The 25640-nt window shown below is 43.2% G+C and overlaps 1 non-coding gene across 1 annotated transcript; it reads left to right on the forward strand.

Annotated features, from left to right (window-relative positions):
• The first annotated feature begins 674 nt into the window (after positions 1–674).
• LOC145362125 (U1 spliceosomal RNA) lies at positions 675–839 on the forward strand. Its single transcript, XR_013889944.1, has one exon. It is a non-coding gene; the product is annotated as a U1 spliceosomal RNA (small nuclear RNA).
• Positions 840–25640: the final 24801 nt, after the last annotated feature.

Raw genomic sequence — 25640 nt, forward strand, 5'->3', positions numbered from 1 at the left:
GTCACATGTGTGAGGAGACAGGAACTCATGAGAAAGAAAAAGTACTTTTGATTACTTGGCGCTGGTTGTCATGTTAGGTTTGGTGCAGAGATTGGTAAGAATCTCAAGTCATCTTTGTCTTTTTATCCACTCAGTGGACAGAATTTAATGCCTGACTTGGGGGGGATTTTGTGGTGGGGGCAGGGGAGGGTGTTGCGGGGGGGATGTGGTGTTGCTGGGGGGTGGTGGAGGGGAGTGGGAGTCTGCAGGGTGGAGATCCCAATGCCCATCCACCTTCTTCCGATTATGTGTGGGACAGGAAGGCTTGTGGGTGGCCTTCACGTCTGGACAACAGTTGAGATCCTTAAGTGGGCAATTCACGTAGATTCTATCCAGTATCTTTTATAAACCCTGTCCATTACATATTCTATCCTTTATTCACCCCCATCTCCATCTGTTATATACCAGCCCTTTCAAGAAAGAATGTCTGATACATCAGTTGCGTAACCGTTATTTTTAAAGCAATTCAATCGATGCAGAAAAAAAAGTCACATTAAGAAAATGATAAAAACTCTGATGTTCTGGAACAACACATTTTTGTGTAAAACGTTCCACATTATTCTGTCCTTGACTTGCCAGCGTGCACCTACAGTTAATGAAAAAATAGCAAACCCAAGTCACAAGCAGCACTCAGGATTCATGCCTGGCAGGGGTGAAACCATGATCAAGCAGGTGGTTCGCCCAGGACGAGACTAGCCCATTGCACTTCGGGTGTGCTAACCCCTGCGATGCCCCCAAATGCGGGATACTCAACCGCAAAATTTTTCAGGACTCGTGCAGCTATTTCATCTATGTGCATGTTCAATACCAACTCTTGCCATTTTTGGGTGCAGACTAGAACCAACATCATCTCATCCTTTGCAGTTGAAGTACAGCATGCAGGCAATGCTTGCATTTGTGCACACTCAGAGTCCAAGCTCCAAGGCGTTGTCAATACTTTACCACGGTGTACAAAAGTATGAGCCTTAAACCAAATATTCGTAATACAAAGGTCCTCTACCAACACACCCATGCCCTACAGCAAAACCCCCTGTCCCCGGCTATCAAAATCCACAATGAGGCCTTGCACAACATGGACAACTTTCTCAGGATGTGGGCATTTCTTTCCAAGTTGCTCTGGGAAGATGATAGTAGGCCTTGTTTTTCTAAGCAATTTTATCCAACTGCATGTTTAACCAGGCCAATTCAGAGTAAACCGTTATTGTATGTGCAAAAATACACTTTCACAGACTTCATTAATGAACACAAAATGTATTTATTCATTAAGAATTGTACAGCAGCCACATGCTGTAGTGTGCTCCCTACATACTTCCTGCCTAAGAAGACTCCACCCCTTGGACTGATTGCCCATTCTGTGTCCCAATTGGTCCCCCAAGCCTGATGACCCATACTCTGCTCTGTTTCCCTTAAAGGGATAATTCCCGCATCCCTCCCCCTTTAGACCTTTTAGTCAATCTTCAATAATTTACTAAGTCCTAAATTCGAACTAAACAGTATATACATGCATTGGACAATGGGGCATTGAAGCCTTGAAGGGGTTTTCCTGTTGCTTGTACAGTGGCGTAATACTGTAGTCTGAGATGCTTCCATCAGATCAAAGTTAACAGGAACTGCAATAACAGGTACCCCTTCTGTCACAGGCAGTACATTACTACTTGCTTCCACGGAGACATCAGTAACAAGCCAATCAGGTATCTCAGTGCTAATGGATTCAAAAATATTTCTTAACAACAGCACTAGCTGCTGGAGCGTCTCTCAAATGGTCCGTGCATTCACAAACAATCTATCCCTCTATGTCTACTGGTATGATAGGAGTCCAATCCCAGAGGCAATTATTTCAGGGACCTAACATGATCCGAAATTTCATATTATGACACCATGTCATGTTATTTACCGAATCAAGGTCTTTTATTGTTGCAGTGGTGATGGCTCTCGAGGAAAACATGAAATCTTGAGGCATGTGTGTTTAAACATAAATACTTTTATCAGTAGGTTTTAACTATGCAAATATGGTCTTTGAACCAAGGTGTTCCATGCAAGCTTGCTACTTGCCAAGTTCTGTCTTAGACTGTTCTCTGACCATGTTACTACACACATCATTCTGTGGGGAGTGCCATTTTTTATGTTCACCATTGCTCTGCTGAGCACTTTGCATTATAATACATGCAGGCACATATCATCACAATACAAAACAGTTGTATGTCTTGACTGGTCTTTCATAATCTTGGTCTGTCACATGTGAAGGAATGGTCATGCTACTGTTTCTCATACTTAGGTCATGTAATAAAGTTCTTCTGCTATCAGCATTTTAATTCAGCATCTTTTTTTCTGAGGTGGCACAGTGGTTACCATTGCTGCCTCACAGTACCAGGGGCCTGAGTTCAATTCTGGCCTTGGGTGACTGTGTGGCATTTGCACATTTTCCCTGTGTTGGTGTGGGTTTTCTCTGGATGCTGTGATTTTCTCCCACAGTCCAAAGATGTAAAGGTTAGGTGGATTCACCATGGTAAATTGCCATGCTTCTGAAGTCATCTTTCTGGGGTCATCTATTGCCTTTTCTTTGAGGTTTTTGTTGCCTCCTCTTTGAGAATTGCCCTATATCTTGGGGTCTGTTTTATGTTTTCACCCTGTCACATTCTACTGTCTCCTTTCTGAGCTCCTTGTTGCTTCTTCTTTGAATTCTTCATTGCATCCTCATAGATCTGCTGTTGCCACTTCCATGAGGTCCTCATTGGTTCCTCTGAGGACTTCCGTTGCCTCTTTGTTGAGGTCTACATTGCTTATGGATTTTTTTTTTAGATTCATCCTTTATTGGGGTCTTCTGTAATATTCCTGATTATAACTTTTTATTCCTTCGTGTGGTTGCCAAGTTAAATGCATTGCTTTAAATGTAATACCCCTGTAAGAGTATTGCCAATTTAAGATTGTGCAGTAATCCTTTTCCCCACACAGGCTGTATTGCTTAGACACATTTGGCTTGTCTTTGTAGGTGTATTTTGCAACAAACGTGTCAATGCAGGTACAGAGTTTCTCTGGCTGTTTCTTTTAATTTCACTTACTCTTAAATTTGCAACTTATCCTTAGTGTCAGCCTTCTTCTTAACTTTTGAACTTTTTTTAACCATAGCAATTCTTTGCCTTTTATCCAAACTTTTTTCTTTTAAATTTGAAGCCACAGCTCTTTGAGCTGCCAGCTCTGCATGCTCATCTTCTCTTGTTCCTTTACTTTGTACGCTTCTTTTGTAATCCTTGACTCTGCCAGCTAATTTTACAAGTTTGTTTGTCTTTCTTTTTTTTCATGCACTAAGTATCTTGTAACTGTCCATCTTTTCTGATTCTACATTATTCTATTTCTGGCAATTGGGTCTATTTGTCCAAAAAGAGGTATTTTGGTGGGAATATTTTTTTCAGACTTTGATTAAAACAGGACACTCACAGGTATCGGGCCAGAGGCAACTTCAGGATAATTTCAATCCCCCGGATGTTCAATACTCTTAATCGCCTCATCAGAAAAATTAGTAATTTTCTCAAACACTGGCACAGTGGTAGCTCTGCTGCCTCATAGCTCCAGGGATCTGGGTTTGTTTGATTCCCGGCTTGGGTCACTGTCTGCGTGGAGTCTGCACGTTATCCCCATGTCTGAGTGGGTTTCCTCTGGGTGCTCTGGTTTTCTCCCACAGTCCAGAAGCCGCGCTGGTTAGGTGCATCGACCACGCTAAATTCTCCTTCAGCGTACCCGAACAAGTGCCACAGTGTGGTGACGAGGAGATTTTCACAGTTACTTCATTGCAGTGTTAATGTAAGACTACTTGTGGCATGGTGGCATACAGGTTAGCACTGCTGCCTCAGAACTCCAGGGACCTGGGTTGGATCACTGTCTGTGTGGAGTCTGCATGTTCTCCCCATGTCTGCATGGGTTTTCTCCAGGTGCTCTGATTTCCTCCCACAGTCTGAATGCTGTGCTACAAGAAGTTAACTTTCAGAATTGAAGCACAGGAAACAGCAGACCCTACAAATGGCCAGCTTCAATATTTATTTAAATGTCAAGAGCTCAAAATATCAGGAAAACATGTCAATTCATTCCAATGGGATTCACTACAAATATACACAAGCCTATTTAATCCACCTTCATTTTCTGCCTGGATCTGTCAATAGGAAACGCTAGATCAATAGAGTACAGAACTGTCTCGCCAACTAAACATAAGCCTTGTTAGATTGGCTGATGGTATTTCAGGCCTAAATCCTGTTTGTTTCAGTGATACTTGGCTAGAATACAGGCTCAAATAGCTTAGGTGCCCAATACAAAAGTCATTAAGAGACATTTGGACGAAGGGTATTCACAACTATTCCACTTGATAGTCGGTGCACGTAGAACGTCGCCCCTCTAATTTTCTTCCCAGTTTCAGTCATAACCTATGGTGAAGATTACAAGGCACCATGTCATATATAATATCACTTGAATTCAGAAAGACATTCAATGATTCACCGCTATAGAGAAATGCATGCCAAAAAGTGTAGCAGATTTAAATCAAAGCAATACAGTCAACAGTTCAGTCAGGGGAAAATGTCAACTTTGCCACTAGGATACATTGAAATAAGATTTTTAAGTTTAAGGTTATTTATTAGTGTTACGTGTAACACGTGTAATCTTAGAGTGCCAGGAACAAAAGTAAGATTTGTTTCTTTAAAAAATGTATTCTGACTTCTCCCAGTTTTTTTTTTAGCTTATTTATTAGTGTCACACGTAGGCTTACATTACCACTGCAATTAAGTTACTGCGAAAATCCCCTTGTCACCACACTCTGACACCTGTTTGGGTACACTGAGGGAGAATTTAGCACGGCCAATGCACCTAATCAGCACGTCTTTTGGAAGGAAGCCAGAGCACCTGAAGGAAACCAATGCAGACACAGGAAGAATGTGCAGATTCTGCACAGACAGTGACTCAGGCTTGGAGTTAAACCCTGTTCCCTGGCGCTGCAAGGCAGCAGAGCTAACCACTGTGCCATTGTGCCACTCTTATTAAATATTGAGCGCAATATTAGTGCTATTGGCAGTTTTATTTTGGCAGGGAACTTATTTTTTTACAAATGAATGGTGAGTGCTCAGTTTATTTTTCCTGAGCGACAACATGTATCCTTCTCAAACTTCAACAAGTTACAAGCAACATTGATAAATGTTCTCATGAGGCTTCACAGTAACCTTTTATCCCATAAAATTTGATGCCCTGCCATATAAAGAGATATTAGGACAGCTGAACATAGGCGTGGTCACAGAGGTAGGTTAACTATCACCTTAAAAGAGGAAATAGAGGTGGAGAAAGCAAAACGTTTAGGGAGAGAACTTCAGAGCTTAAGGCCAAAGTGTCTGAAGGCAGAGCCACGTATGATAAAGGGATCAAAATCAAGAATGCTCAACTGGTCAAAATTTGGGTGTCTTCGAGCGGGGCTGGAAGAGGTAACAAAAATGGAAATGGGTAAGACAAGGAGATATTTGAAAGCAAGTTTGAATGATTGCCCACTAAACAGGCTAAAGGATAATGTATAGAGACTGATATTAAAATATCTGACCGGTCCTCGTCCCCAACAATGGTGCTCTACAGGGCAGGATCCCCCTACCTCCCTCCCCCATGCCCATTCCCCACCCCTGCCACCTCCCTATCACCCCACCACCCCACCGCCTCACCACCTCACCACTCCTCTGTGGTATGTTTTGCAGGACTATGACTGTCCACCATTGGTTGGTAGCGAGATCACCCAGTTCCGTCACTGTCAATGGTGTCTACCATTGTTTGGACCCTCCACTGCCGTGGAAACCGCAGTGTGTGATCACCGTCAGCAGAACTGGGTAATCCCACCGGCAGAAGCAGCCAGAAAATCCTGCCCACTATTGTTTCCGTTGAGGTTTTAGGTTAAAATTGAGCAATGGGGAGAAGGCTGGTTCATCAACACAGAACAAAATAGAAAAAAATAATAGAAACTTCAAAAATTCCAACAGGATTAGATGGGGTAGATTCTAAAAGAGTGTTCCTGATGGTGGGGTAGTCCAGAACTAGGCTTCATAGTTTGATGATAAGGGATAAACCTTTTTTAGAAGTAAGGTGAGGAGAAATTTCTTCACCCAGAGGGTGATGAATGTGTGGAATTCACTGCCACAGAAAGTAGTTGAGGCCAAAACTTTGTCCGATTTCAAGATGAATTAGATGTAGCTCTTGGGGCTAAAGGGATAAAGGGATATGAAGGGAAGGTGGGATCAGGATATCGAACTTGATGATCAGCCATGAACATAATGAATGGCAGAGCACATTCAAAGGGCCAAATGGCCTACTCCTGCTTCTAGTTTCTATGTTGCTATGATTAAGACTAGTGGGAAGAGAACGGGTCAATAAGAAAGAAGGGGAGATAGATTAGTGTCAGCCTTTGTTCAGATTATAACTACACCCTCATATTGAAGAGATGGGAAACTCTATCTGATTTAGGTCCAGAATTGAGTTGTGTTTAATTCTCCAATTGAAAAATATGGGAATATTTTGTAAAGTTTCACTTGAAAAATGTTAATACTCAGTTTCTTTGTATTTCCAAAATAACACAGCATATCCATGATCTCTTTATTCCAACAATGGGCCACAAACCTGGCTTATTCAATCTATAAAAAGAAAAAAACATTTTGGATCCAAAATCATTGTATCACTCTCATACCCAAGAGGAAACTGAATTTTTACACTTGCTAAGCTTTTACGTGCTTAATGGAATTTATTTGCAGGTTATTGGGAATGGTTCTGGAGCAGTTTTAGAGTGGTTTCTGATGGAGAATTATTCAAATGATTGGCAGACAATTGGACATTCTGACACCAAGCCCATGTGATGTAATTTTTTAGGTTAAGAATCTCAGATTACCCAACTATGGCGTCTGAGAATTCATAAGTGTGTTTAAGGTTGCTTATTAAGTTTATTAAGAATCAACAGTTTGGATATGATCCATTAGCATGGGGCAGTATGGTGGCACAGTGCCTCACAGCACCAGGAACCTGGGTTCAATTCCAGCCTCAGGTCACTGTCTATGTGGAGTTTCCACATTCTCCCCGTGTCGGCATCGGTTTCCTCTGGATGCTCCGGTTTCCTCCCACAGTCCAAAGATGTGTGGGTTAGGTGGATTGGCCATGCTAAATTGCCCCTTAGTGTCAGGAGGAAAAGCAGGGTAAAATACTTGGGGTAAGTGGATAGGGCCTGGGTGGGTTTATGGTTGGTGCAGACTCAATTCAAAATAAGGGGGAACAGATTTAGGATTGAGTTGAGAACGAACTTCTTCACACAAAGGGTTGTGAATCTGTGGAATTCCCTGCCCAGTGAAGCAGTTGAGGCTACCTCATTGAATGTTTTTAAGGCAAGGATAGATACATTTTTGAACAGTAAAGGAATTAAGGGATATGGTGAGCGGGCAGTTAAGTGGAGCTGAGTCCATGAAAGGATCAGCCATGATCTTATTGAATGGCGGAGTAGGCTCGAGAGACCAGATGGCCGACACCTGCTCCTAATTCTTATGTTCTTATGATTCACCAAATGGCCTCCTTCTGTGCTGTAGGAATTCTATGATTCTAATATTAGCTAAATAGCTAGGAAAGGCATATGATCCGTGACAGAGGAGAGTGGTTTATTGATTCCAGTGGAAAAATAGATGGTTGGATCAGGATATATTGATCTCTGTAGATTATAGCTGTCCAGTTTAAGTGCTAGGAAACTCTTCCCCCGCTCTTCTTCAAATCTTCCCTGGCCTTCTTCCATTTGAAAGTTAGGCAGCTACCTGGTGAGGTCCAACAACCCATTAATATTTATTTCTATGGGCTAGCTATTTATCCTATGTCCATCACCTTTTTTGGCCGATACGTAAGGTATCACATCATCCTCTATCCTTTGCTTAAGCCCAAGATCATCTTTTACTTTACCTCATGCTGGGAGCCTTTTTTTAGCCTTTACTAGACACTAGATAAGATAATACAGGGCCCCAACCTTACTTAGGAACGTCAACCTGGAAATATGAACTAACAGACCTCAATATTTCTAGGGAATGTTTATATGTTTCTCCAGAGAAAGAAGGGAAACTACATTTATGCCAAGTGGTCTTATAATATGGCTATTAATTCCATACAACTTCTGTAATATTCTGAAAGGTACCATTCCTTACACTAGCTACCATCTTGATTATTGCTACCATGTCCAGTACTGCCATTTCCTATTTTGAACTTTAAACTTCATTTTATGTTTTAAAACTGGATTCAAAATGTGAAGAAAATGGCTGCCAGAGGTCACTTGACTTTTTTTGTGAATTGAAACCACTCTCGTGTCTCAAGAGGGGAAAAAAAGGAACATTCTAGACAGGTGTGAATCAATGCCCTTTCCTGAAACCATTCCAAAAGGGTTATTACAGGGCAGCACAGCGGCACAGTGGCTAACACCGCTACCTCACAGTGCTAGGGAACAAAGTTCAATTGCCGGCTTGGTTGTGTCTGTGTGGAGTTTGCACATTCTCCCTGTGACTGTATGTGTTTTCTCCGGATGCTCCGATTTCCTCCCACAAGTCTGAAAGACATGCTGGCTAGGTGAATCGGCCATGCTAAATTCTCCCTCAGTGTACTTGAACAATTATGCGGTGTCTAAGGGATTTTCACAGTAACTTAATTGCAGTGTTAATGAAAGCCTACTTGTGACACTAATAAATAAAATGCCAAATTGAAATGGTTGTCCAAAAACCATTAATTGTCTCAAACCCTCAAGGTGGTAAAGCACGACAAAGGATGTTGGAATCAACAGGGATGTCACCCTTATTTGGTAATGTCTTGGAGTTGTAGAGGGTCACATAATGAGACAACCATGTATTCTGCTTTTTAAAAATCAGACTGGACCATCGAAGACCATCAAACTAGCTGCAAGCAACTCAAGCAGCCAAAGTAATTAAAAGCAATAGTATGTAAGTGAGAGGGGTCCCAATGGAGAGAAGAACTTCTACAGCTTCAAGTTCACCAAAGAACCAATCTCCTAGAAATTCAACACAAGAAACCCCATAGCCTGCTGAAAATCCTACCTGTTTTCATGTCTCATACTTCAACTTTAAAGCTTTGAATCCCCAAGAAATATAGGTCTGCCACATGGGAACCAAAGATTGTCGACAAGAGACTGAGATCATTACAAACTGTAACACTGCATTACCTCCACTTGAATCTATTATTTGCATGTGTGAATGTGTGTGTGAGAAATTACACTGAATTCGGTATAAGAACGTGAGAACAAATAACCTTTGTTTTTACAAAACTCACAACAACTTGCTGTTGGGTTAATTTAATTTGGAGCCACACACCAAGGGTAAGAAAATGCATCTCTTTCGTCATACATAATAACCATGGGCAGTAAGGGAACATCCACATTCTGTTTGCAACATTAGAAACTGCCCCTTAAAAGAGGGGGAGAGAAGAATGAATAGAGTAAATAAGGATTAATCCAGAATCATGATTGTCAAAACTAACAGGCTAAATAATCTCTTGCTTCTTATGATGTGAAAGGGTCTTCGAGTGTCCAATAATGCTCTGAGGCTTATGTTTCTTATCTAGTTACTTTTTGGGCCCCGATCAATAGTTGACCACTGGTGCATTCCATTACAATTAAGAATTTAATAATACATGTGCTCTGCCTGTATCCTATCTTCTGCAGAGTGGGTTTACCCAGATATGGTTGTGTTACAGTGACCCGCTTACTGTTAACTCCCAATATTGGCCTGGATATTTTCAAAACATTGGTCTATCCACTGCATTGATTTTTCATTGAATCATAGAAGCCTACAGTGCAGAAGGAGGCCATTTGTTCCATCAAATCTGCACTGACCACAATTCCACCCATGCATTTACCCTAGCTGGCCCCCTGACACTAAGGGGCAATCTAGCATGGCCAATCCACCTAATCTGCACATCTTTGGACTGTGGGAGAAAACCGGAGCTCTCGGAGGAAACCCTCGCCAACACAGTGAAAGTGTACAAACTCCACAAAGATAGCGACCCAAGCCAGGAATAGAACTCGGGTTCCAGGCGCTATGAAGCAGCAGTGTTAGCCACTGTGCTGTCCCTTAACAGAGTCATCATAGAATCCCCACAATGCAGAAGGAGGCCTTTTGGCCCATCAAGTCCCTATTGACCCTCTGATAGAACCCTTTCCCTGTAATCTCACATATTTACCCTGCTAATTCCCCTAATTTATACAACTGGAGACTCTAATGGGCAATTTAGCATGGAAAATCCACCTAACCTGCACATCTTTGACCGTGGGAGGAAAACGGAGCATCCGGAGGAAACCGACGCAGACACAGGGAGAACGTGCAGACTCCACACAGTCACCCAAAGCCGGAATCGAACCCTGGTGCTATGAGGCAGCAGTGCTAATCACTGTACCACCATGCCACTGTAAATTTTTAATGGTTAATTTTTGTGTGGTGAAATTAACATACATTGACTTTAATTTCTAAACCAAACCTTTGTAAAAGGAAAGAATTTGCATTCATATAACACCTTTCACAACCTCAGGGCCATCCAAGGCAACCAACTGAGTTATTTTGAAGTGTAGCCATAGCTATAACGTAGGAAACGCCACAACCAATTTGCACACAGCAAGGTCCCACAATAGCAACATAGTGGGCCATAACCTCTGAAGTCCAGAGCTGTATAATTAGGGGATACCCTGAGTATACACTGGGGGAGCATCCCCTCAGCTCCTGAAGTTACCAATTAAGAATTGGATGCCTATTGCCTGAGAGCTACAAACCTCCAATGGGCAGTTGACCTGAACAGGAAACGATCTGAAAATATGATTCAAATCAGAAGTTTCTGATGGTTCCAACTCTCCTTTCATCAGTTGTTGTCCAGATAAAGTTAGAACAATTAATATCATTTCTAGCTTCTGGGTAACTATGATGGACGCCCACACCAACCCCCATGTGATTCCCTCCAAATCCCCAGAGGAATACCCCAATCATCTGATTACTGTCCCTTGGATTCTACCACCATGGGATTCTACCCTGCAACCCCCATGAGACTTTGCCCCCTGTGGGACTCCCTCCCACTTAAATGGGACGATCCAACCTCTACCCTACCCCACCCAGATTGTGTCCTTGACTCCTTGCCAATTGTCTAACTCTGCTCAACTGTCCAGCCACCCCCCCCATGACTGTCTGACCACCCCCACAGCCCCCCCACCCCCCCCAATGTCTCCTCATCCCCGCTACCCCGGACAGCCCGATTCCTTCTGACAATTCAACAGTCTGACTTCCTCCAACTCTTACCATCTGTCCGACCGACACCCATGACTATTGGACCCCACCCCCTGACCACCATCCCTCATCTCTTCCCTCATCCCCGACTGCCTGATTCCCTGTTTATCGCCCGACTTACCTGAACACCCAAACTGTTTGATTCCCCCCCACCAATTATCCGATTCCCCATTCCCCCCCTCACCCCTTAACCTCACCCCCCTGCCACACCACTGCTCGACTCTGATAGCCACTCCAATTGACGTTGAGGCTCATTTAATAATATGTAGCGGTTAAATATTGGTCCAAGTGCTCGGGGGAAATCTTTTGCTGTTTACATGGCACCATTAAATCTTTTGCATCCACCTGAGAGAACACACATGGACTTCTGTTTATCTTCTCACCTGAAAGATGGCAGCCTCAATAGTTTCAACTTCAATAGTGTGACTTCCCCTGCAGAGAATAGAAAACAAACAGGGCTCTGACTCAATGTGGGACTGGAAGTGTCAGCTTAGATGTTGTGCTGAAGCGGCTGGAGTGGAAAATGAACACCCAATCTTCTGAATCAGAGATAAGAGTGTTACCATCAAACGATGACCAATCCCAATGCATCGTATTACGCTTAAGGAAAGCAGGGTGTTATATCTGTACTACTGCACTCTGGTATCTTTCATGTAGGGAAGTAGTTGGAGATCTTACTGTTGCTGCTCTGATCTCAAGTAAAAATGGCTTTGGGTTGGTATTGACATTTAGAAGGGGTGGTAACCAAAGCAGGGGCAGTGCATATAGAGGACAGGGCCTCTGTGGGGGACAATTGGTAGTGGTGAGGGGTCCTGCTGCCACTCTGCACTTGGCAGTGATGGAGGGAGACCAGCAATCGGGTCTGGCCATTGGGGTGGAGTGGGGGAGTGTGGGCTGTGGTTGGTGGGTGTTGGCCTGCTGGAGGGATCAGGACTGCGAAGATGGGTGCAGGTTGGGACTGTGAGGGCGATGCAGGGAGACTGAGGCACTCTGGTTGAAGAGGGGGCTGGGGTGCAGTTGGGGCTGGCCCAGACATGTCCAGGATGCCAGCAATCAAGGTTGGGGGAAATCAGTGGCACAGAAATGTGGTCACAAAGCTGGCAACAATTGAGCTGGCCAGTGATCAAGAGATTGGCAGTGCAGGATTACTGCGCGTGCACTAATCTCAACTGTAACAGATTGGCACATGAGCAATGACTCGTTCACCACTATGCTGCCAGGCTGTCCAGCAGGAGTAGGCCCCGGTTCCAGCTTTTCAGCGAGATTCACACCAGATTCATTTTGAAGATCTCACCGACAACCAATGGGATTTACTCCAGTTTTTCCACAAATTTGATACTTCAAATTTTTGGGGGAGAATTCCACTCATGATGTTCCTGGAAAATATGACATTAAGCTGGTTTTGAATATTTAAATATATTGAAATGAATTCTGAAATCTCCCTAACGCAAAAACCATTATGGCTTTCTCACAAGAATCCTAGTCATAATGGGATTTGCTCCTGTGTTGAAAGGGATAGGGACATCACCCACACTCTTTATTGAGGAGTAAATTTAATTAATTAAGAAACTAACAGATTACATTGACGTGCATTTATTCACTCCACTCGTGTGATGTCGTGGGACCCACCACTTTCATGATTTTGGCAAATGTTTAAAAACATGTTCAAAAAAAATGGCAAAATTGTGCCCAAAGTTTTCTAATATGGAACAGCAGGTCAGGTTAACACAAGAGATATTTGAAATGTTTTTAGTTCTGCCAATGGCGCAGTTGGTTCACATCAGGAACCGACTGCAGCACTTCCTGTTTTGCTGCAGCTCTCCCTTTCAAATCGACTTTCAAATGTGCCGCATTTAACAAGTGAAAATTGCTCTTGTCAATTGGCTCTGAGTCGTTGTGAGGCACCTTGAAGTGATCCAAACATCATAATCATTGACATAAAACTCTTGAGATCTGCTCCGTTCATTTATTTGACAAATGTGCACAATCTAGCAGAGTCCTGTAATGGTACACGTTTGATAAGACTTGACCAAATTTTAAAAAAACTATCAAATGGTGGCGCGGTGGTACAGTGGTTAGCACGGCTGCCTCACAGCGCCAGGGACCCAGGTTCGATTCCTGGCCTCGGCTGACTGACTGCGTGGAGTTTCCTCCGAGTGCTCCGGTTTCACCCACAGTCCAAAGATGTGCGGGTTAAGTGGATTGGCCATGCTAAATTGATCCTAGTGTCAGAGGGATTAGCCAAGTGGGGTTACGGGAATAGGCCCTGGGTGGAATTGTGATCGGTGCAGGCATGATGGGCCGAATGGCCTCCTTCTGTACTGTTGGGCTTCTATGATTCAAAGTCAGCTGCTAAAAGCAACAGGTTGCTTGTTCCACGGAAGAACTAGACCTATCAGACTGTCACTGTAGCAGACTTTTGAGGCCAGGTCCTAGTGGTATTATCACTAGACTATAAATCCAGAAACTTAGGTAATGTTCTGGGGATCTGGGTTCGAATCTCGCTGCACCAGATGGTGTAATTTGAATTCATTAAAAAAAGTCTGTAATTAAGAAACTACTGATGACCATGAAACCATTGTTGAAAACTGGGTATGAGAGTAATGTAAATGGTCAGAGGGATGGTACAGGATAAGATATGAAGATAGTTTAAAACCTGATTGATTATGACTTTAGGAACTCATGAAAGATGGATAATGTCAAGGTGGGTTTTACCTCCATGGTCTAAACAAAGGACTCAATGCACCTTTGGATAATCTATATTAGGGAAGACTTTTTCTCTAGACAGTGGGAGGATTTTCTAGTCATGCTCGCCCCAAGACTTGAAAATCTTACCCAAGGTCAGCAGACCTTTGCATTGTCCAATGCTGCCCATTATGATGCCCGTGGCAGGTGGGGTGGGAAAATTACACCCATTGAGTTCAATGTAAAATCTGCTACTGGAAAATCAAGTATAAAAAGTGATGATTAAAGGAATCTCACTGATGCAGCTAGAGATTTGGCCGGTCATCGCACCAAAAGGCCCTGCAATCAATGAGGATGATCATAGGGTGGCACGATAGCACAGTGGTTAGCACTGCTGCTTCACAGCTCTAGGGACCTGGTTTCAATTCCCAGCTTGGGTCTGTGTGGAGTTTGCACATTCTCCTTGTGTCTGCGTGGGTTTCCTCCAGGTGCTCCGGTTTCCTCCCACAGTCCAAAGATGTGCGGGTTAGGTAGATTCGCCATATTAAAAAATTGCCCTTAGTGTCATAAGATGCGTCGATTAGTGGGTAAATATGTAGGGATATGGAGGTAGGGCCTGGGTGGGATTGTGGGCAGTGCAGACTCAATGGGAGGAATGGCCTCTTTCTGTACTGTAGGGTTTCTATGATCTATTGGTGATTATGATTATCTCTTGTAATGTTATTGATGAACTGTTTATATTGTGGTGCTTTTGTAACTAATTTTAGATTGTGTGATACCAATGATTTGGTATCTTGAAGGTGCATCGTCCAAAGATGTGTGGACTGGCCATGGTAAATTGCCTCTTAGTGTCAGGGGATTAGTAGGGCAAATACATGGAGTTACAGGGAAGTGGGATGGGTGGGGTTGTTATGGCTACAGGCTTGATGGGCTGAATGGCCTCCTTCTGTAGGGATTCTATTCTATGATTCTATGATACAGTAAAATCTTATCAATTGAATTTATCTGTCCTTTGCCATTCCTCACAAATCTCAAGTAATGCTTGTGGACACTGGGGCGGGATTTTCAGTGCTTCACATTATTAGTGTACACTTAAACTGGACCAACTGACAGGCAACACGACAGCTCAGTGACTATCACTGTGTGCTGCGCAGATACATGGACCTCGGTCGGATCTCCGACTTGGGTTGGTATCAGTGGGAGTTTGCACATTCTCCCCGTGCTTGCGTGGGTTTTCTCCGGGTGCTCCGGTTTCCTCCCACACCCCAAAAACATGCTTTTAGGCTGTTTGGTGCTAACAAATTGTCCCTAAATTAGACTTCCCTCAATCTGGCACACATAAAATTGTCTAAATTTGCACACCTTTATTGTGGAGTGCAAGAGGCATAGGCAAAAGTCATAGGTAGAAGGATTGGAATGAGGCTCTCACCGAATTGCGGCGCGGGCTTGTTGGGCCAAAGGGCCTGTTTCCTGTGCTGTGTTGTGCTTTGTTCTTTGAGTCCAAAAATTCTCAACGGATCATTAAATAATCCTTCGAATTGTCTACCTCATCCTGTGATAGTTCCTGTGGTCTGGAAAATATAGCTCCAGAAAGGAGGTCTTCCCGCCCAATTCTTAAATTCCCTTTTCACTTTCACGCTTTCACTGGTCGCCTCAGGACAATTTCAGTTCCCGAAACACGCATATTGTTTGCAGGTCGCTGTGTGCCATATGGTCTTTTTTGAACTTTAAACTCTTTACATGAGCCAAAGGGAGGGACATGCCTGCAGGTGCATGAACAACTAGTACGGAAGGGTACTTGAATGATAAGTTGGCACTACCTCTTCACCATCTGCTCCATCTTTATGAATAACTCAACAATGAACTGCAGATTGACCAGTGTAATTCTGGATCTAAAATGGATTAAATTATGAGGGCATGTTGCGTAAACAAGTCTTATCCTCTTTTGATATAGATTAAGGAATGATCTAATTGAGGTACTTACAATAACTAAAGGACTTGATAAGGTCGACAGGGAAACTATTTCCTTTGAGGGAGATTTCCAAAACAAGGGGAAATAATGTTAAAATTAAAACTGGGCTGATGGGGAATGATGTCAGGAAGCATTTCTTCGCACAAAGGATAATGGAAATCAAGAATGCTCTCGGAAGGCTGCTGAGATGAGGTCAATTGAACATTTCAAAAAAAAGATTGGCAGATTTTTGTTCGACAAGGCTATTAAAGGATAATGGAACAATAGCGAGGAAACAGAATTAAGATACAGATCAGCCCCAATCAAAAGTGGGAACTGGCTGAAGGGTTGAATCATAGAATCCTACATTATGGAAGGAGGCCATTTGGCCCATTGTGTCTGCACCGACCACAATCCCACCCAGGCCCTGTCCTCATAACTTCATGAATTTATCCTAGCTACTTCCCCTGACACTAAGGGAGAGTTTAGCATGGCCAATCCCGTATATCTTTGGACTGTGGGAGGAAACTGGAGCATGTGGAGGAAGACCATGCAGACACTGGGAGAATGTGCAGACTCCACACTACACAGACAGTGACCCAAACCGGGAATCGAAGCCTGATCCCTGGCACTGTGAGGCAGTAGTGCTAACCACTGTGCCATCCTGAAGACCTACTTCAGTTCCTATGTCTGAAACCCTTTGCTGGTGCCTGGAATGGCTCAGTGACTTAGGAAACTGGATACAAGCCTGGATTTGGGGAAATGCTACAGGCTTGTATGATGTGGAGTTCTCAGCATTGGAATGGGGTAGGCACAATAAGTTGTCTCACAACACCAGGTTAAAGTCCAACAGGTTTATTTGGCAGCACGAGCTTTCAGGTGAGGAGCACCTGATGAAGGGGCAATGTGCTGAAAGCTTGTGCTACCAAATAAACTTGTTGGATTTTAACCTGGTGTTGTGAGGCTAGCTACAGGCTTGCGTCTTAGTGAGTTGAAAGCTGCCACGCCCACTAACCCTTCGGCAAGGCCTAGACAACAGGCTCATCTGCAAAATCCATGCTGCATTGAGTAAAAAGAATGAGCGATGATCTATCTCTCATGCAGGGGAATGGTTCGCAATACATAATGAGAAAGGGAGGTTAGAATTGAGCAGTGATTGAAGGCACTTATGAGGTGGAATCAAAGTCGTAGAGAAACCTTTAAGGCTTCTGAAGGAAAGTCAATAGATAGAAAGCAGGAGTGGGTTTGGAAGAAGAGTCAGGGACATGTTAGCTGTAGCATCCAAATCTTTCTTTCAAATGATATTTACACTTTAGGAATAATTCAATAATACAATATTGGGAAATGTTCCAATGAAGAAGATTCTATTGGTAGTGAAGAGTGTAAATATTGCTTACTCCTCCAGAAGATTATACAGCCTGTCTGCAGGAAAAAGTGATACAATCTCACTCAGATTCGATTGCATTGAGTGAAAGGTTTCTAACTCTCCAAGGTGCAATATGAATTAATCTACCACAAAGTAATTTGTGCCTGTCTTGGCAGAATATTGAGGTATGCTTTTCTCCGTTTGCTAATGTTTGCGAAACACCTGCTTTCTCTCACGCTGACTTCTTTTTCAATAGATTTTCGCAGTCGTAAGAAACTCCATTGCTGTAGATTGTGTGAGTAAGCCAATGAAATGGAATTCACGTAAAGGCCTATTTTCTACGCTCACACTCAGAATGAGAACTGCTGCTCTCAGAAAGCGTACTGTGGCCCCAGCTTGCGGGTGAGATGCGTTCTAATTAACGCACAGGCAATTACAGACTTTCTGCTCACAATATCCTGCAATGCATACATTGAAAGCACAAAATCAGCTCTAAAGCTTAGTTTATCTGAAACAATGTCAAGATTGAGAAAAGGAATCACACTAGCTTTTGAATTCTTCTAACAAATTTGGTGACAATATTTCCATGGGTTATTTCCTTGAGTATTGATTTTGTTCTTGAGTGTGGATTCTAACTTGTTCTTTCAGAATTTATGCTTTTGTCTTTTGATGGTTACCTTTGCAAGGATTCAGAGCCGGTGCAACTAAGAACAAGAGGAAAAGACAGTAAGGAGAATAAAGGAAAGTGATAGGCAGAGAAATCAGGGGCCAGGGTCAGATAAGAAACAAGTAAAATTATAGTAGGAAAGGGAAAATAAATGTTAAAAGTGCTCACCTTAAAGTTTTGTGCCTGAATGCTCAGAGCATTCAAAACAAAATGGATGAATTAGTTACACAGATCAAAAGAGGTATAATATAGTTGGCACTACGGAGACAAGGCTCCAAGGTGACCAAGGATAGGAACTAAACATTGACGGCCATTCTGTGTTTAGGGAGCACAGACAGAAAGGAAAATCTGGTGGAGTTGCATCGTGCTTTGCTTCAGTCTTCACTACCGCAGAAAGTCGTTGAGGCCAAAACGTTTTCTGATTTTATGAAGAAATTAGATATAGCTCTTGGGGCTAAAGGGATGAAGGGATATGGGGAGAAGGGGGAGGAATCAGGATATTGAGTTCGATGATCAGCCATGATCAAAAAGAATGGTGGTGCAGGCTCGAAGGGCCAAAAGGCCTACTCCTGCTTCTAGGTTCTATGTTTCTATGTCTTCTTTTTTCCATCTGACCTTAATTACCTTGAAGTAATGTCCTATCTATGGTATGTCTCATGTACCTCAGTGATTTTTAATAGTGTCTCCCCTAATCTATCCCTGCACTTTGACTTCTTTGTGCTTGGAAGTATGGCTCCACACCCATTACTTAGCACTGTATGAAAGAACTGATCTTCCGATATTGTTCCAACCTGGCCACCAGGAAGTAGATGAACTTCTGTCTATTTAAAAGCAACTCCATTTATCTTTGCTCAGCCAGTTAATCCAGTTATGTTGCTTTAGTTCAGAAGGCTGGTCAGCATGATGTCTTAAGGAGCACGTGTCAAAGTAACAGGTCAATCTGTAGTGGATTACGAACATGGACATTCCCCACAAGACAGTGTACAGAAATAAGATTTTCCTGCAGCATGGAAGAGTACTGTGAGCAGTTTTGGTCCCCTACCTAAGGAAAGACGTTACTTCATCGGAAGCAGCTCAGAGAAGATCTACTAGGATGACCCTAGTATGGAGGAATTGTCTTGTGAGGAAAGGTTAACGAGGTTGAGACTCTACTCATTTGAATTTTGAACAATGAGAGGTAATCTCATTTTAAAATATGGGAGATGGTGGGGGCAAACTAACCAAAAAAAATCAAAGTGCTGAGTGAGGGTGGAATTGGGAGAGAATCACACCATTTTTTGGAGGGGGCAAGCACCCGGACACTATCTTATGGCACTTAGACAGAAAAATTAGGCAAAGAGTGATTCTCGCCAGTAGGGGGAGAGGATGGAGTCTATTCACACAAATAAACCATTGCAGATTGCTTGACGGTGTTATTACATGTGCACCGTGACCTCCCAATTTACTATGTACAAGAGTAGACACTTTACTGGGAAGCTGTCACTTCTCCCCCACCACTCCCAGACATCGTATTCCACCACCGCCGATCGCCCCCAATATCACACCCCGCCAAACAGCAACTGCAATCACCGCTCCCCCCCCCACCCATCTGCCGATTGCACTGTTCACCCCTAAGTCACTGGTCCCATACACCATCCCCAGCCGATTGCCATCCCTGTTCATGCCATCCCTGGCTGATCACCACCCTGGCGATCCCTGAAGCAGAGTACAAAACCCCTATGTCCTGCATCTCCTTCAAGCCCTGCCCACATCAGTCCCCTCCACTCCCCTTGTCATTGCTTAGTACCTAGTGGGCAGTGTCAGAGTGCCAGGCTGGCAGTGGCAGGGTCCCAAGATGACAGAGCCTTCTTAACTTTGTCTAGTAAGGTTTGGATGTCTTATGGTACTGTGCTAGAATTCCTAAATCTGGGCCAGAATCTTCAGGTTCAAGTCCCACTTCAAGAATAGATGGCCATGGAAAGGTGGTTCATAATAATGCCAAATAGCTTGATTTATCAGCCATAAATCCTTCCAATATGCCTGATGACAGGCAGGAGGAGCAGGAGAGTTTCCTGGACAATATATTACAAAAGGCAATTTCAACTGCTGTAGTCCTTGGTCAAACATAATCATAGATCAATACAACTGAAGCCTATGGGTGCCAATGCCCTCATAGGGCATGGTACTCGAAGAAGGAAGAGGAGGATAGTCAAGTTTATTTTTGTTTCTTTGAAACCTATGAAATCTTGGATGGCACGGTAGCACAGTAGTTAGCACTGCTGCTTCATAGCTCTAGGGTCCTGGGTTCAATTCTCGGCTCGGGTCACTGTCTGTGTGGAGTTTGCATGTTCTCCTCATGCCTACGTGGGTTTCCTCCAGGTGCTCCGGTTTCCTCCTACAGTCCAAAGATATGCAGGTCAGGTTGATTGGCCTTGCTAAGAAAGTGCCCCTTAGTGTCTAGGGTAGTGGAGGTTGGAAGGATTAGTGGGTATAATATGTAGGGATATGGGCATAGGCCCTGGGTGGGATTGTGTTCGGTGCAGACTCGATGGTCCGAAGGGCCTCTTTCTGCACTATAGGGTTCTATGATCTTGTGTCTTTACTTCCTTAGCAAGTATCTTGAATTGCAAACTTCGTCCCTTTTTAAACAAAATGTTATTAGTCTCCAACTGGATCATACCAAAAACTTAGGGACTTAAGATTATTGACTCCTAACTGGTTCATACCAAAAAACCATGGGGTATAAAGTTGTTGGTCCCTAACCAGATTATGCCAAAGACTTAGTGGTAACAGTGAATAATAAAAACTTTCTTGCATTGTAATACTCCAGGACTTTGATTGACATCACAAAAATCTTATCACGCCTCTTAATTGTCATTTTGCAATAGCTCAAACCCTTTCTCATGATTTCTTTTTTTTTCTTTTTATAGCATACTATGCCCAAAAAACATTGGCATCAGCATTTATAACTTCAAGTGGAAGGTTAACTACTTGCAGGGAAAATAGCCACAGTTGTAAACTTTACCACTGATAAATCCAGGCTTGGTTCATTACAATTGCAGGGGAGAAAATGTAGTAAGTACGGTTCATCAATATTAATGAACTTCCATGCCAGAAATAAAAGCGTGAAGCGAGGCAGCCCATATAAATTCAAAGCTTCACTGTTTTCTCCAGCATTCGCGAGATTAAGTATAAAGTTTTCAAACGTCAGTATAATGGCTCCTTTGGAATCCAATTTTCTGCAAGAAATGGGCAGCGTGTGTTTCTCTTACATTACTGCTTTCAAATAAAATCCACTCTGGGATAGAGGGAGCGAGAGAGAGAGAGGTTAAAGTATTAATGAAGACTGCAGAAAGAATTCTTATCATAGCTTAGGAACCAAGAGGTAAACAGAAAGCTATGCCATCAAGGCACATAATGTAATGAAAAGGACCAAATACTTCTGCACGTCTTAGAAAAGCATTAAATTGGGATGTTAAGTGGTTAAATGGTTAGCACTGCTGCCTCAAAGCGCCAGGGACCCGGGTTCAATTACTCCTCGGGTCGCCGTCTGTGTGGAGTTTGCACATTCTCCCCATGTCTGTGTGGGTTTCTTCTGGGTGCTCTGGTTTCCTCCCACAGTCCAAAGATGTGCAAGTTAGGTTGAATGGCCATGCTAAATTGACCCTTGTGGTAGGGGATTAGCAGGGTAAACATGTGAGGTTACAGGAATAGGGCCTGAATGGGATTGTAGTCGGTGCAGACTCGATGAATCGAATGGCCTCCTTCTGCACTGTAGGGATTCTATGATTCCATGAAAGCTGCCTCTGTAAAGGGACTAGTTGATACATAACAGGGGAGGTGATGCCCTGGTGGTATATTCACCAGACAATTAATCCAGAAGCTCAACGAAAGTTCTAGGGACCAGGGTTTGAATCCTGTCATGGGAGATGGTGGAATTTGAAATTAATAAAAAATATCTGGAATTAAGAATCTCCTAATGACCATGAGGCCATTGTCAATTGTCAGAAAAACCCATCTGGTTCACTAATGTCCTTTAGGGAAGGAAATCTGCTGTCCTTACTCAGTCTGGTCTACATGTGACTCCAGAGACACAGCAATGTGGTTGACTCTTAATTGCCTGAGGCAACTAAGAATGGGCAATAAACGCTGATCAAAAAGCGACTCCCATGTCCCATGAATGATTTTTTTAAAAAACGGGGAGGCATTGTGACACAGTGGTTAGCGCTGCTGCCTTACAGCACCAGGGATGTGGGTTTGATTCCCAGCTTTGGTCACTGTGTGTGTTAAATTTGCACGGTAGACAGAGGGGAACTGGTGGATGTGGTGTTTTTAGATTTCCAAAAGGTGTTTGATAAGGTGCCTCATAAAAGGTTGCTACAGAAGGTTAGGGTGCACGGAGTTGGGGGTAAGGTGTTAGTGTGGATAGAGGATTGGCTATCTAATAGGTATCAATGGGTGCTATTCTGGTTGGCGGTTGGTGACTAGTGGAGTGCCGCAGGGATCGGTGCTGGAGCCTCAACTATTTACCATTTATATAGATGATCTGGAGGAGGGGGCTGAGTGTAGGGTGACAAAATTTACTGATGACATGAAGATAAGTGGAAAAGCAAATTGCGTGGAGGGTGTGGAAAGTCTGCAGAGGGATCTGGATAGGCTAAGCGAGTGGGTGAGGACCTGGCAGATGGAGTATAATGTTAGCAAGTGTGAGGTTATCCACTTTGGCAGAAATAATAGTAGGAGAGATTATTATTTAAAAGGCGAAAAGCTGCAGCGTGCTATGGTGCAGAGGGACATGGGGGTCCTTGTGCATGAGTCGCAAAAACCCAGTCTGCAGGTGTAGCAGGTGATCAAGAAGGCGAATGGAATGTTGGCCTTTATAGTGAGGGGGATAGAATATAAAAGTAGGGAGGTCTTGCTGCAACTGTACAGGGTACTGGTGAGGCTGCAGCTGGAGTACTGTGTGCAGTTTTGGTCGCAGCGCTTGCGCAAGGATATATTGGCCTTGAAGGGAGTGCAGAGGAGGTCCACTGGCTGATACCGGAGATGAGGGGGTTGGACTACGAAGAGAGACTAAATAGACTGGGTCTGTACTCGTTGGGGTTTAGAAGGATGAGGGGGGATCTTATAGAGACGTATAAGATAATGAAGGGGATGGATAGGGTAGAGGTAGAGAGATTCTTCCCGCTCAGAAAGGACAGCAGGACTAGAGGGCACAGCCTCAAGATAAGTGGGGGGGGGGGAGTAGTTTAGATCGGAGTTGAGGAGGAACATCTTCGCTCAAAGGGTGGTGAATCTCTGGAATTCTCTGCCCGTTGAAGTGGTAGAGGCTACCTCGCTAAATATATTTCAGTCACGGGTAGATAGGTTTTTGATAGACAAGGGAATTAAGGGTTATGGGGAGAGAGCGGGAAAGTGGAACTGATCCACTTCAGATCAGCCATGATCTTATTGAATGGCGGGGCAGGCTCTAGGGGCTAGATGGCCTACTCCTGCTCCTATTTCTTATGTTCTTATGTTATGTTCTTATGTACGTTCTCCCAATGTCTGCATGAGTTTCTTTTGGGTGCTCCAGTTTCCTCCCACAATCTGAGAGATGTGCTGGTTAAGTGCATTGAGCTGAACAGGCAACAGATTATGGCAACTAAGGGAATTTCACAGTAACTTCATTGCAGTGTTAATGTAAGCCTTACTTGTAACCAACGAATAAACTTTAACTTTAAAAATAGCAGAATCAAGACAATTCCAATTTCCACAAAGAACATGACTAACAAAAGTTAATGGGGAAGAAATTAGTCCAAATTCATTTTGCAATGGGTGGTTTATGAATGCATACTGCAACAAATGGAAATCTATTTGTTTGGGCATAATGTGTAATCATAAGGCATTAACTGTGGTGCCTCTTTCATTCTTCTCACCTTTTACCTGCTGCCTTTTACTGAAGATTTGAGTGCTTTATGCACTCGATTAAAAATGCAACAGCAGGAGTTGCTTTCAACCCTGTTTTAAAAAGCATAATGGAAATGATGGATCTCGGGTACATTGTGCAGTCAGAGCGATATTCATTTTATTTGCCAAAGTACAAAAAAAAGAACGATTGTAAATACAGAACAATTCAAAAGATAAAGACTTCCCCTATCTTTGACTTCCAGGCATAAACAATTTAAAAAATAGAAATGCAACAAGCCTGTCAAGATTTTTTTTTGTTCTCATTTCCTCAGTGTTGTGTTCATGAAGTTACGTTGGGGAGAAATGGAAGCAAAATTAAAAAGGTTATAATATATGTTGTCATTGAGTCAGATATGTGAATCATTAATTGCATTTAATTTGTGCAATGATCCCAGGCCAGAGATGATTCCCATTATGGCAGGTGAATGTCTGAAGGCAAAAGATCGAGAGACGCACAAGTATCTCCTTCACTGTTGCTGGTAAAAACCCTGGAACTCCATCCTGAATTGCACTGTGGGTATACCTACACCATAGGGACTGCAGCGGTTCAAGAAGGCAGCTTGCCACTATCTCTTCAAAGGGTGGCACAGTGTTACAGTGGGTAGCACTCCTACCTTTCAGTGTCAAGAACCCAGGTTCAATTCCAACCTTGAGTCACTGTCTGTGTGGAGTTTGCATATTCTCCCCATGCCTGCGTGGGTTTCCTCCAGGTGCTCCGGTTTCCTCCCACAGTCCAAAGATGTGCTGGTTAGGTGGATTGGCCATGATAAGATGTCTCTAAGTGTCAGGGAGGCTAGGAGAGTAAATATGTGGGGTTATGTGGATAGGTCCTGGGTGGGATTGTGGCTGATGCAGACTTGATGGGCCGAATGGCATTGTAGGGATTCTATGATCCTAAGATTCAATGGCTCATATGTGGGTTCCCTCCAGGTGCTCCAGTATCCTCCCATGGTCCAAAGAGGTTAGATGGATTGGCCATGATAAATTGCCTCTTAGTGTCCAAAGATGTGCCACTGAAGTGGATTGGCCTTGCTAAATTGCCCATTAGTGTCCAAAGATGTGCAGATGAGCTGGATTGGCTGTAGGAAAGGTACAAGGAAACTGGGATAGGGTGGGGTTGGGGGGCCTAGGAAAGACGCTGTTTTGGAGAGTCAGTGCAGACCTGATGGGCCAAATGGCCTCCTTCTGCACTGTAGAGATTCTATGATTCTATGAATTGGGGATGGGCAATAAATGCTGGTCTAGTCAACAATGTACACATACATCAGTAAATTTAAAAAATGATCCTGTAACTGGAGTTTGGGTCTGTCTTCTCAGAACTGATTACCACGTATATGTTTTGCCTGAAATAACTTGAGAATTTTGTGATTTGATATTGTTGGATTTAAATCAACATATAATTTTCAGCTGCAACACACTTAGAATAAAATGAAATTAAACTCTGATGGAATAACCCCATTCAGCTAATACATTTTATATTTTTTCAAGCCTATGCTAGTATTTCTCTACTATCTGACCAGACATATTCTGACATTAATTTGTGAAGTCAGATTCGAGTCTAGTCCGTGAACACTGCATGTGTAATCTTGCTGGTGAGACATCTTGTACGAGTATTTGCATCTTGGCAATTGGGGAGTATTGATTAAAAGTGCGCATCCATCGTGCAAAGTGCTGGATAGTATTATCCATCTGTAAGTG

Source organism: Carcharhinus amblyrhynchos, chromosome 2 (assembly GCF_965287045.1).
Source record: "Carcharhinus amblyrhynchos chromosome 2, sCarAmb.v2.hapA, whole genome shotgun sequence".
Classification (NCBI taxonomy): domain Eukaryota; kingdom Metazoa; phylum Chordata; class Chondrichthyes; order Carcharhiniformes; family Carcharhinidae; genus Carcharhinus; species Carcharhinus amblyrhynchos.